Genomic DNA, 14,143 nt, shown 5'->3' on the forward strand with positions numbered 1-14,143 from the left:
AGGAGCCAGGCATTACAGACTGCTCTCCATGGCCTTAAGGAGCTGATCCAGCTCCTGTTGCACTGGTATCAAGTGATTTCTCTGGCTGATGGCTGAAATGTCTTTTAGACTAATAGTGTGGCATGGTTTTGATTTAAAAAAAAAAAATCTCCATTGACCTAGGGACCTTGAAACTTGTCAAATTTGTCTTACAACCTGACCCCAAGACCATTAAAGTCAGTTTAAAGTCCCCCTTTGATTCCATCGAACTTTAGATTGGCCCTTGGCAAATGTTTCAATTAACCTTTGCCAGATTCCATGTTTGTAATGAAATCTAAATTCATGTTAGTTTTGTGCAGTTCCCATTTCTATAACAAATGTTCTTCACCGCCTTGTTTCCAATAAAGAGATGTCCTCAGGCCCTACAGACCAAATACAGCCTTAGAGAAATCAGTGGCCACCTGGGACCTGTGTTTAGAAGGATGTCAGAGCAATGTCAGAAACAAGGTGGCTATTTATCAGAAGATCCCAAAACCCCTTTTTACTTCAGTCTGGTTATCCCTTTACCTCTGTAGAGGAACAGTCCTGTTATTGGAGAGCAGCACTGGCCTCACTGACCTGAGGAGGGAGGAAAGAATTGCATGGAAGGAAGAAATGCCTCTAAGGCCAAAAACCAAGCAATGAGACACTCACCCAGGCTCAGACAGAGAAACAAGAGAACACAGGAGAACCAGGTGCCACCAGTCAAGGGGTAGAAGGCAACTGTCTACACGGCAGCTCTTGAGCTGCAGAAAATGTGAGGTCATTCACACCAGCATAGACCTCTCTCATCTTCCACGAGGATGCAGAGATCTCAAATTATCCCACATTTGCCACCTTGCAAATCATCAGGGACAGTTGCCATGGATCAGCAGACACCTGATAACTTGTTACCCAGCAGTGAGTTCTTCATGTGTTCAAACTCGTGATCTCCCTTGAGACTGAAAGGTGCTCTGCAATGTTTTGGAGTGTGACAGGCTTTCTGTTTACCTCTCTTTGATGCCCCTTTATTGCTATTTATTTCTAAGAATGCCTTCAAAATTGCAGTTCCTGCTATTTTTTATTAACTGGAATTTCTTGTTATTCACCTGCTGAGTGGAGTGATTATTTCAGAATACCCTTAGTGCTTGCCCCTCTCCTCACTGCAGCTTAAGGACTATCTTTTTGGAGGCTACTTTTTTTCTGGGATGGCTGTGTTTGGTGGTACCTCTGAGTGGGAATAAATTACTTCCAGATGGGCTGTGAAAATTGGTCCTTCAAAACACCAATATTAATCAGGCTCCTGCACTTATGTTTTCTATTGCGGCTGCTTGTCTCCCTCATCCTACCAGAACCACGAGAGCTTAAATTAGCTTTCAAGGACACAAGTCCTACATCATTTTCACTTCCATTCAATTTTGTTTACTTTCTGAACACTGTTGGCTCAATAGTACCCTGGAATTCCCATCCACTGCTTACTCAAGATCAGTCTGCAGAGCACATCTTCTGATGATAACTTGGATTTTCGATTTGTCGTCCACAAAGGGCCATGGTATGAAAGTGGTAACAAGCTTTGATGCCTTCTAGAATAAAACCTTGCACAGGCAGAAGCCACAGTCTGTGCCAGAGCAGAAAGGCAGGCTGGATAGCACATAGCATATGGGAGACCTGGAGAAATGGATTTGGAGCAAATCTAGCTTCCACGGCAACCAGAAGCAGTGTCAGGTCCTTGGGGCATGTTCTGCCAAGGAACCCTCTGATGATGATGAAGCTCAGATCTTACTATCACAGACGAGTTTCCTGAGGGCTGAAACTTTGTGGCACTTCAGTTGCCATCGTCACCTTCTGCTTTTGAGTGCCATTTCAGTCCCGTGTGCCATTTCAGTCCTGTGTGCCACGCTCAGTGCGCGTTTCCACAGAAGTAATTGTACATGCTAATAATAGCTCATGCTAATAGTCAATGCTTCATGTTCTGCAGAAGGGCGACTGAACACACTGAAATCCCTTGCTGAGGTGGAGTTTGGGTGCCTTTCTTTACCTGGCAGTCAACTAGTAAACTAGCACAGATATCAGCTGAACAAAAATTCCTTTCACTCAGGATTTAAGGCCCCACTTCTTGAGGAGTGTGATAAATGTGGGCTAAAAAGCCATTTTAGATACTAACACACTGCAAAAGATGGATTTAAGAAAAATATGGTATTCTTTACCAACCCCAAGATAATTGTGTTGTGTTAGAGAAATCCTTTCAAGAAAAAAATTGGCTTCATATGAGGCAAATCCTTATGTCTGACTCAGGATGGTTAAAATAACAACAACAAAACCCCTATAAAGCAAGAAGTGAACTAGAAGGACAAACAGGAGCAAAGGGCAAAAGCAAATGCAAAACATACAGAGCCTTGGAAAGTACAAGAAAGCAGAAAAAGCCTATAAATACTTATGTCAATAAAACAAGCCACTGGTCCTCATTTAATTAGCAATTTTTATTAACAGTGGTTTGTTGACTTGTGCAGTGTTTACCTAGGGCCAACATAAAAAGCATTACAATCAGGAGACAGTGGCATTTTAATCCCCCTATTCCCAGTGTGGACAGGAAAGTGCTAAACTTGTCATTTGTGTCCATCAATAGATCAGGGGCAGAGAGATCACCAATCTTTGTATTTTCCTCAGGAGTCAGGACACAGAGGGGTATGGCCACAGGCCCAGCTGAGCTGCAGCTTGCAGAGAGACAAGAGGTAAAATAACTTTGGCAGATGTCATTTCATCTGTTGCACATGGATTCATAAGACCACAGCCAGCAAAACAACTGCTGGCTCCCAGATCCATCCCTTCCTGCAAGTGGTGTAGCACGATACAAGCCCGAGGTCACATATTTTATTTCCGGTCTTTGAACTCAAAACCCATTAATTATAAAGTCATGTCTATATTTAAAATGTAGAATTCCACTCCAGCAAAGCAAATCTGCTGGAGGTTTTGGGCTGGAGGTAAGGGGCCAGGGCCCAACTCACCTGGTTTATTTACCACTGTGCTGAGTGGTAGAGTGATCTCACTCTTTCTCTGTTGGCAAAATAGGAAACATGATGGTCCATGATCATTTATTTCAGCAGGTCCTTTCTAGAATTCAGAAAACATTGCTCTCTGTCCTATTTCTGCTTCCCTTACTCTGAGGTCAGGCAGGGGCTGAGCCACGTCCAGAACTGTCTTTAGAGGTCAAAAAGTGTTGGATGAGGCTGCTAAGGGTGCCCTCAAGGGATCAGTGCACTGCTGAGACTTGCTGGTCCCTCTCCACTCTTGCTAAGTGTGCTGTGCCTGCCCAGAAAGGTCTGTGCTGCCAGGGGCAGTGGCCTGGTGACAGGGAGCTTGTGACACTGCCCATGGGTACAGGGAGGGCTTCCCCTCCATCCGCTCTGTCCCAGGTGAGCTGTGTGGGAGGTCAGCCAAAGCCACCTGTCCGGATGGTGTGGGAAGGCACCAGGATGTTGTTTGCAGTGCTGGCCTGCACCCAGCAGTGGATCACCCCCTTGCTGCTGGATCCTCAGCCAGCTGTGGGGACTGGAGGAATTCGTGCACGGAAGGCTGGGGTGGCAGGAATGCAGGCTGGGGTGGCAGGAATGCAGGCTGGGGTGGCAGGAATGCAGCCTGTCTGGGCTACAGCACCTGCAAGCCCTAATTAGTCAGATACTTCCGAGTCAGACGCTGGTGACTAAATGGGTGTGGACTGAAATCCTCTTGCTGGTGAATCGGCCGGGCTCCAAGGGGCTGCCATGTGTCTGGGACAGCAGCCAGCCCCCTGCCTGCTGTGGGACAGCCACTGACAGGGCTGCTGACACCTCACGGGGGGTCCTTGTGCCTGCCACATCCCAGCTCTCCTCCCATCACCCTCAGCATGCCAAGGTCAGGCTGTCCAGCCAAATCCAGCAAGGCCCCCCTTGACACCTGCTGGGGCCACCTGTGGCTCCTGGCTTTGCCCCGGGCTCGCAGGTGGCACAGCCCTGGGATCTGTGGCTCTGGAGCCACCAGCACGGCTGTGCCTTCAGCCAGCCCAGAGCAGGCATCCATCCTTCACAGGGGCACCCCATACCTGATGCTGACATCTTTCCACTACCTCAAATAACTCAACTCTCACACCTCAGCCCACTGCAGTGGGCAATGAAAACACAACTTTTTTTTCATCTTACAGTTTCCTCAAGAATGAAGGAGACTGAGCTGTCCCTGGCTGCAGAAGCCAGAGTCAGAATTTCTGCCTTGCTGCTGGGGCTGGGCTGGGTGTAAGGCATACCTGGTGGCTGATGGCATTAATGATCTTTGCCTCCAGGAGCAGGGAGAGGAGGGATAACTCAGAAGTGGCTTTAATGGGTGACCATAAATATAATGGGAGACTTGCATTCACATAATTATCTGTCTAATCCATCCATCCGTGGTACACACTTCATTGATTACACACACACACACACACACACACACACACACACACAAAACGTATATCTGCAATATGTATATGTATTTGTAAAATGCTTGACAAATCACCCATGGATTGGAAGATTTATCCTACTTGTCACAGCTGTTCGGGCTGCTGTTTCCATTACAGCTATTCTTTTCCAGCGTGCCTAACTTTCTTCAACGTGGCACTTTTCTGCTGGCATTTAAACGTTGTGTTTCAGCAGAGTCCAAAAGGAAAAATAGGAAGAGACCTCATTTGACCACTTTTACATACACTAAAAATGAAACATTACTTTTCCCACATTTTTGTGGTAATAACAAACTCCTGTGCTCTGTTTGACTGATGATGAGGCAATTTACCTGGGAGGCATTGTGATTCTCTCAGCAAAATAAAGCAAGAAACTTCTGTAACTCTCCCTGGTCCTAGCTGCCTCAGGGGAAAGGAAAGGGAAAAAAAAATAGCAAATAAAATTATTTCCTTCCACGGGAAGAAAAGAAAATGTATGCAAAAGAAAGAAAGCTTTATGTCTGGTTTATGAGCACTATTTGTAAATATTCTCCAAGCTTGAAGCCTTTTCCTTGCTTCTTTTCAATAAGAAAAAATGTGGGGAGGGATTTTATCTCCTTCCATGAGAAGACTTGAGCTGTTTCATTGTAGGTGGGTATGCCATTGCCCTGCTAACCCCCTGCTCCAGACAAACAGGAGAGCTGTGAGGGGTGTGAGGGCAGGGTGACACTAAGCTGAGAGTTTGAGGCAGTTTGAGGTTTCTAAAGGTTCATCTGTATATAAAAGGAAATAAGCATTGATTTGGGTGTGATGTGTTTCTTTCCTGTTACCAGCACTGACAGAAATATGTGGAAGTAGGGGTGCAAAGAGTAGCTCTCCCTCAGTGTGTGAGCTGGGCTGCTCTCTGTCCTGCCTTGTGCAGGAGCTCTGAGGGATGCTCAGGCAGGCTGCCTGCTCTGGAGAGCTTTAGGTCCAAAAGGTGTGCATGGGAAAAAAACTACAGGTGTGCCCATGGCCAAGATAACATTGTCTTAGAGCCTTAATTCTTACATTTCCCTCTCCTGTAGCCAAAAGCCAGATATGCCAGGACAATAGCTGCAAGGCAGGAATGTTGAGCCAAAGTTTGCAGAGACTGAGCAAATATTTCTAGCTTTGGGATCAATGTGTGCACTTTTGCAATCCTCCCTGTGCAGCTGATGGAGACAAGGCAATGGGTTAGAACAGAACAGAATAGAATTGAATATATTTCAGTTGGAAGGGACCTGCACTGATGGTCTGGCCCAACTGCCCGACCAATTCAGATGGATCTCTGATATGACCTGACACAGCAAGTCTTATTTTTTGACATGTTATCTGTCAAATCCTCTCTGTTTAGGTATGTTACAGTATACAAGGTGGCTGCCCAGTCCTTTTTAAACTGCACTGGAAAGTTGTGAAACTTCCCCAGCTCCTCTGGGAAAAACAAGGCGGTGTTACTGCTGCTGCCCCATGTACCAGGCAGTGCCTCCATGACTGAGCTGGTGGTTGGGATCAGAGGCTGGTCTCCACACAATGCTGGAAGCCAAGCTGGGGAAGAGGAGATCTGGGCAGCATGGTGTCAGTGTAGAAGGTATGTGAGAGCTGAGGGTGGATAGATAGTGAATTTGGGCTGTGCTGTTGATTGCAAGATGTTGAAGGATTGCCCTGATAAGAAAGATGTTTCTGTAAGCAGGAACAGACTGGATTTTTTATTTTTTTAAATAATTGGGCTTTCCTGACTTGAGCACATATGTCAATCTTTCTGTGGTGTAAATTAGTCTTAGCTGGTGATTTAGACCTACCGAAGGTTCCGTGCTGAAACAGTTCAGCCGAGGTGCAGTGATCACACAGCTCAGTGTGGGTGGGTGGGATGGAACAGCTGCGTGGTGCTGGGGCTGAGATGGGCTGGAATAACAGAGAGGAGGGCCAGCACTGGTCCCAGCAGGACTTCTGCCCCTCCTGTGACACTGCAGCTGTGAAACCCCGCAGTTAGAGGTGTCTGCCCAAAAAGCTGGCACTGCCTGTGTGCCTCTGGCGTGAGAGCAGCATCATAAGGGAGGGTGCCACTGATACCAAACTGTGACCCTCTTCTGAAACGGTGTCCCCTCCCCACCCGAGCTGTGGGCGATCAATCAGCCCTGCCAGCCCAGCAACACACACTGGCAGCTCCTGCGGGCTCCATCCACTGGGGATGGGGCAGGGAGAGCGGGGCTGAGGCAGCTCCGGGTAAGAGCCGGGTAAGAGCCGGGGCATGCAGGAACCTGATGCCAGCAGCCCCCCTCCCTGCCTGTGGGATTTGGGAGTGCCCAGCAGCTTGCCTGGCATGCCCCGGTGCTGGCCACGTAGATAATCCCAGGGCAGGAGCCGTGCTTGAACTGCATGTGAACCGTAAATCCCCGCTCCTAAAGCTGAGGGCAGTTCCCGCTGGCACGCCTGCTGCGGCGGCTCAGCCTGGTCCCCGGCACTGCCGCCCAGAGCAGCCGGCTCATTTAAATTGCTTTATAAATGGGCCAAAGAACTCTGGCTCCAGCCTTCATCTGAGTAATAAATACACAATAAAGCAGCCTCAGTGGCTGAGGGAGGCCAAACAATCAACACTTCCAAAACGGGGAGGATGCTCTTACTGAAAAGAGGTCGTCTTTTGTAATGTTTTAGCCCTTTTCTGCCCCTTTTAAGGATTTTTCCCGGAGGAGATGGAGTAGAGGCTATGTTTAGCCAGCTGTATGCCCAGATGGTCACAACATTTATGAACAACATCCCCTAGGAATAATTGTATTAAGTCTTCTTTGGATTTTATACTCTTGGGGTTTTTTGGGAGGTTTTGGTTGTTTGGTTTTTTTGGTTTTTTGTTTTTTTTTTTTTTTTTTTTTTAAAGAAGATTTTTTAGAATTAATGGTTTGGCACTTCTGCATTTGATTACTGCATTAAGAAACCAACCAGTGCCCAATAGGTTTTTGTAACCACCTCCAAACACAAGACATCAGACAGAACTATGACTTCTTAATGAAAAGCTGGAAAGTGTATAATTGAGGCTGAGGTAGGATGTGCTGACATGCCAGAAAGGACATTTGAACCCTGCTATACCAGTATGCCCACATGGATTTAACCCCATACTCACCAGCCAGCTGAGGAGCTCCTCTCACAGGGACAAGAAGAGCCAGTGAAGAGTTTCCATCCTCCTGTTAAGCAGCGCACATGGGAATGAATGTGTGCTCTATTTGGCTTGCAAATTTTACATCACCTATTGCGTTTCCACTCACTTCTTTCTTTGGGGAGAGAGAAAGGAAAGCAACCAGAGAAAAGAAAGCAACCAAAGAAAAGAAAGCAACAAATAAGAGAGATCAATGAACCATGGCAGAGCACTCTGCTGCACACACACTTTGCACCCGCCCTGGGAGAAGGCAGGGAAGGGTGGGAGGAACGAGTGGATTAATGAAGGCAAAGCCACACAGTTCAGTTCAGGAATGTGCTGATGGTGGGAACTGGCTAAAAACTTTCCAGGGAGACCATTTGGAAGGGTAGGTAAGTTTTAAAAGCTAGCCTGCCCTTTCCTGGTGCATCCCAGTGCATCACAAAGTGCTTGGTGAGAAGCAGCACTGCCCTCTTTTTAGCAAACTCCTGTCTGATGACACCCATTTTACAGAAAGGGACACTGGGGCACAGAGAACTGCAAGGAGATATTAACTTCCATTAGGGAAAGATAGGTAACACCTGTGATTGCAGAGATCTAACCATGATGGCCAGGAGGCCCTTGCCCAAAAACTTACATTTCTATTTATTATTGCAGTGTCATAAAAGCCATGAATAGAAACACAAAAAGGATCTGCAAAACATCCACCCCACACCAGCATCACCAATACTTCTCTGCAACCCATCACAAACTGTCGTCAATGACCTGCAGCCATAAGTGTTATATTCAGTAAAAAGCAGCTGAAAAGGGCGTGACTGGTGGTCTGGGTCCTTGTGATAGCAGGGAATGTATAAAATTGCTAAAACAGATGTGAACACTGCCTATTGCTCCAGTGAGATCTTGGACACCAAAGATGTCCTGCATGTAGGGCATGGGAAACTAGATCTGTGCTTCCCTGAAGCCACAGCAGCCTACAAAACATCACACCACAGGCAAAAACAGCTGGTCCTGGCCCAGGAGACCCCAGCAAAAAGCAGCTGTCTGGTGTCAGAGGAACGGGAGTGTTGCTTTCTGCCTTTGGTAGTTGAAGTCTGAAAAGTGGCTGCTGCAGGACTGCCCAGGCTTGGGTGTGAGTGTGCCTCAGTCCAAGAGGCTGCTCTGGCAGCTGGGAACAACAAGACTGCAGCAGCAGTTGCCTGTCAGTCCCTGCCATGGCCCTTGTTCGGGTGCTGTAGGGGAGTTTGGCAGGTGCTGGAATGGCTTTCCTACCCCTCTCTGTTCCTGCACCACTGCAGGCAGACTACAGCAAACATCATAACTGAGGCTACTGGCATTATCCTCCCACCACACATAGGATTCCTGTCTCTAAAACAGAGTAGGAATGAGATTAGCATCTTCTCCCTCTCTTGCTATGCCTGCTTTTGACAGACAGAGGGATGGGGGAGTAGAAAACGGGGTAAAGATAGAGCTGTGTGTTTTGATAGGAATTGTCATTACCCTGATAGCAGTGAGGTTGTGTGGGGACACAGTGGCTCTGACTTGCTGCAGGCCACAGGCTGGAGGAGAGGGTGGCAGAGGAGCTCACCATGGGGTGAAGGGGCTTTCCCTTAGCAGAGACCATGGAGTGCATGGGGATAACAAGCCTCTGCCTCTGCTGGCACCATGAACATGTAATGCACAAACCCCTGGAGACTCAGGTCACATCCTACTGAATCCCACAGCCCGCAGGATCAGGCACAAACTTTAAGCCTGTTTAGTGTATCATTCAGGAATGAAGCAGGTCGCTTTTACTTGTCTTTTAGAAGACACATGTTTTCATTGTATATGCTCCAAGTAGAGGCTAAAGATCCAGAAGCTATGGCCATGGAGTTTTGGCGTTCCCTCTCATCAGTTTGGTTAATTGCTCATTTCATTTACTAGCTGGGTTTTAACTTTCCTATGGATCACTTGGCTCTTGAAATTCCATAAGTACTGAAAGTCAGCAAATTTTGGGAAGTGCTCTCTAGAGGAAAGTCCTGGAACTCTTACAACAGGCATAATTTTCATTTGTGCAGGTTTAGTGCTCTCACAGAATAAATAAGCATTAACTATCCCACAACTGCGCCAAAATGCAGTCAGTTTGTAGCCTGCTGTGTGCTGCACTAGAAGCCTGAGCATTTACCTTGCAGGCTAAATGCCTCTGTGAACAGAAATTGGGATCATTACTCAGGAGATACTTTCCAGATGAAACCTCACTCAAAAATAGCTATGCCTGGATTTAACACCTGTAATACCAAGACAGTGGTATTTGCATTTAAACACTGACTCCAGTGTGAGGGAACTCATATGGGAGAAAGGTGTATTTTTAACTAACCCTTCTAGCCACTGGGTGCCACTAGTGACTTGTTGGGTTGAGGGAAGAGCAGCCATCCTGAAACTTTAGGGGAACAGCCCACACGTAAATCCTCACAATACATTAATACATAGGAAGTTGACCTTCAACCAATTCAATTTACTTAAAAAGCATCCACCCTGCCTGTCTCTGATTTCTCTCTGTTCTAATTCTCAGTGGCTGTGTTTCTGTGCCAGGGTATCATTCAGGGTGCTGGGTTAGAGGCTGTGGAACCAGCTCTTGGAAAGCCTGATGAAGCAAGCAAAGCACTGAAGCTTACACTTACATTTATGACAACTGAGCAGCACCTTTGCAATCAGTGAAACTGCTCACGTGCTTACAGACAAGCACATATTTGACTGGATTAGTGCATGAAGTGACTGGAGCTGAAAGCATGGTCAGCAAAGAAGCCCAGTGAGCTACTGCTTTTGCTGCTGGTTATCCTCCCCAAATTCATCCTTTGCAATGCAGATGCAATTCCAGACCCGCACATATGAAACATATAATGACTGCTATTAGTTCTTTCCAGGGGACAGGATCAGACCCCTGGGTTTAATTGTCTGCTTTTCATCTCTGTAATCCCCATCCCATCTCTCATTCTGCTTTTCACTTCAAAATTGTTTTGCCTGCCTCCCCCTCCTTCATTCTTATTGTTCTGATGTTCCCTGTGATTTCTCCAAAGGCAGGATGGCAAGGCAGTTCATCTGCAACAGTCCATTTCCACAAATAGGCACATACAGGTGGAAATATGTACATGAGTTTATTCTACACCTGAAAACATACAGGGCAAAATAAGCTCCTGGAATCTACTTGAACACTGTACCTGCAGAGAAATCTCCACTGTTTTATTATCTGATTTAAACCAGAGTGATTCAAATTCTGTGTAGGGACAAGTCTTAACGAGCCAGTAATTTACACGTGTACATGAAACCCCTACAAAACAGGTTGAAATAGAAACTGAGCCCTCGAATAAGAAATCCAACCGAGGAACAGATTTTTGGGGCCAGTGAGCTACTGTGTGTCATCTACCTCAGACCAACAGCCTGGTTGCAAGTGCCCTAAGCCAGTGGTACCTGCAGTGAGCGTACCCTGTGTCTGTGCCAGTCCTGCTTCTCACATCTCCAGTGTGAGGGCAGGCACACCAGCACTGTATTGCACTGGCTGATGTGCTGTAGATCCACACGCTGCTGTATCTCACAATAAGAATGCCCACAGACCCCAGTTCACCTTTTCCTTTCTTTCCTCCGGTTCCAGGGCTAGCCAAAGTCCACCGGTGGCTCCGCCCGCCCTGCCTGTGTTCGCCCTCCCGTCGCTGCTGCTGCTCCAGCCGCAGGGGCTGGCTGCTCCCACGCTCCCATTTGTATGTCACTCACGCGTCTCTCCCCACTTAGAGCTGTCTTCTGTTTCCTGCTGCCAAGAACCGTCTCTATTTGAGACTCCATTTCAAACCCATGATTACCAGGAGCCTTCCTCTCATCTCATCTCATCTCTCTTCAGCTCTTTCTTACTCTTTGCTTCTTCGTCTGCATTTTATTTTGGTCTGCGAGCACGTGCTCTGGGGCAGGGAAGCCCCACGCTCACTGTGCTGCAGGAATGATGTGACAGCGTGATCCTCACTGTGCAGAAGTGACCTGGGAAAAAAGGCACCTCGTCATCTGAAGGTAGAGGGGACGCTATTGTGATGAATTTTTTACTATTATCCCTGATTTCGTGGTTGGGAATACTCCCATGCCTTCCTCCTGCCACTGAGGCAACCTTCTGGATCAAGAGTATGGGAGAAGAGGTCACGCAGCTGCCTCAAGTCCCAGCTGATCCACCCTGCTCTGGGCCACCTTCTAGCATGGGCTGGGGACCAGGCTCGGAGCAGCTGAGTGTGTCAGGCTGCAGAGGAGCACATTGACGGGAAGCTGTGGGTGCAGACAGGCTGCACAACAGAGTAAAAATGTTCCAGCCAGAGTTTCATTTTCCAGTAGCTGTACTGGGTAAATAGGGGCAGGACACAGACAGATAACGTGCATTGCTGAGGCCAAGTTCATGAACTGTGTTCAACTGCTCATACTCGCTAGGACTCTCTTTTTAATTAATAAAGATTTTTCTCCCTCAGACATTTTAAAAATTACTCAGATGGTTCCTTCAAGCTGCAGGTTTCACACGAGAGAAGGGTTGCAAGAAATCACCATTTAATTAAATAAACATCTCTTTGAACAATGACCCTTCTCCAAAGTAGGAACCTCCTTGCCATCATTAGAGCCCCACATAAACTGTAGCAGTTAGCAGTCTGCTTCTGGATTACAGTGTTCCTAGCAAGAGAAATTGCTCCTGAGATCATTTAACCTCCCTGGGGAGATGACAGGAAGGAATTAATCTTCCGCTGCTAATCCGCCCTGTGCTGCTGGATCAAAAATTGGCATCGATGGGGGTGCCTGCGCAGGGGAGCCTGCGGTGGCATTTACCATCCGCGAGTGCTCCCTCCCACCTCCTCCTCCAGCGCGGCTGAGGAAACAGGGGGCAGCTATTTCAGGAAGTCTGCGTAACATACTATTAAACCATTTGTGCTGGCTGTGAAGGAGATTTGGTTTCTGGCGTTCCCGTCCAGTCCTAGCTGTGTCAGCAAGGTGAACACTACAGAAGGGCTTTCACTTTAGTCCCAGGAATCAGAGCTCATGGGCTTTGTCACTACTTGCCATCTATTTTATTTTATATCAATTTGGTTTACATTATCATTGTTATTATATTTGTTAGTGATTTATATGGATTATTCACCAGTGCCCAGGTACACCAGGTTTTTATCCCCCAAAGCACTTGTAAGAAATAGAATGTGCTGGTATGACCCTCTGCTCATGACAGCCTTTGTGTCAAAAGCAGTTCTGCATGGAATGGAAACATCCATTTTTATTTGTTTTTTCTTTTCCTGGTGAGTAAAACGGACCCAAGAAACAATTCAATATGTTTGCAAACCATCTGTGAGCAGAGAAGGGGTTCAGGTTTACAGAGCTGAGGTGGAGCCAGTCCTGGAACAGGGACAATTCCTTGGGATACAGCACCCAGCCACACAGCGAGAATAGCAAGTAGTGAACGCCCTTAGCAACTGCCTTGTGGAAAAAAATTAATTTGCTAAAGAGCATCGGCACTAAGTCGCCTTGAAGAGTTGTAAATCACGAGGCTATAGGAAGGGAAACCTGCTCCTGCATAGTCTGTGAGCAGAGACAGACTATTACGATGGATTCAACTATTCCTAACTAACAAGAACTTAATAGGAATTCAGAAAATTCTAGGTTCATCTAAATCAAAGACCAAGCTCCTGCTGATGTTGGCAGAGGCAGGATGGGACCCAATGGGCAGATTTTTCACAGTAGAAGACAACAGTTTGTTTCCTTCTCCACAGCATTCAGGTTTTCAGCCCAGGACCAGCTGCCCCTGATAGACCTTGTGCTCCCACAACTCCCACCTCAGCAGGCAGCAGGACTAAGGGGATCCAGCAGGATGCCCAGCTCAGGCCCTGTCACAGAAGGTGCTGTGGATAGAAAAGCCAAGCCCAGAGCAAGACAAAGCTGCAGTGAGGGCTCTCAAGAAGGCTCTCACCAGCTGGAGGAAGGGAGCAGCCCCTCAGGCTCTCAGGAAGGCTCTCACCAGCTGGGTGGTGTAGGAGCAAAGTCAGACCCTTCTATTGCTAAAACCAACCCTGACACAGGATCTTTTCTCCCCGACTGATCCAAACACTTGCAAAAGACAGGTTTTCTTTTCACTAGCAGCACACCACCAAATGGGATTTGCAACAAGGAGGTGTGAGGGATAACAGCCCATCCCTCATACCCAACAGAGCCTGCAGGCTTCTCTTGCTGCTTTCTAGTTTCCTGTGCATTAATCCCCACAATAACACACGATTACCAGAAAAACCTTAGGAAATAGGGGGCAGGGGGATATGGACACTTTTCAGAGAGAAAGGTATAAAAGGAAGCAAAAAACAATCACAGTGGAAAAACATCGGTCGTTTGCTCTTCCATTTTTCTGTCAAATGGTGATTAGAAGAGAAAATGTTCTTTCTGTACCAGTCAGGAAAGGAAGAAACATGTTCCATTTCTCTCAAAAAAAAAAAAAAAATCCAGTGAAATAAGAGTGAAGCCATTTCTCTAACTCAGAGAAGCAAAGCGGTCTCCAGGAATCTGTGAAGGTTTGTGAAGGT

This window comes from Vidua macroura, chromosome 2, assembly GCF_024509145.1.
Source record: "Vidua macroura isolate BioBank_ID:100142 chromosome 2, ASM2450914v1, whole genome shotgun sequence".
Lineage (NCBI taxonomy): Eukaryota > Metazoa > Chordata > Aves > Passeriformes > Viduidae > Vidua > Vidua macroura.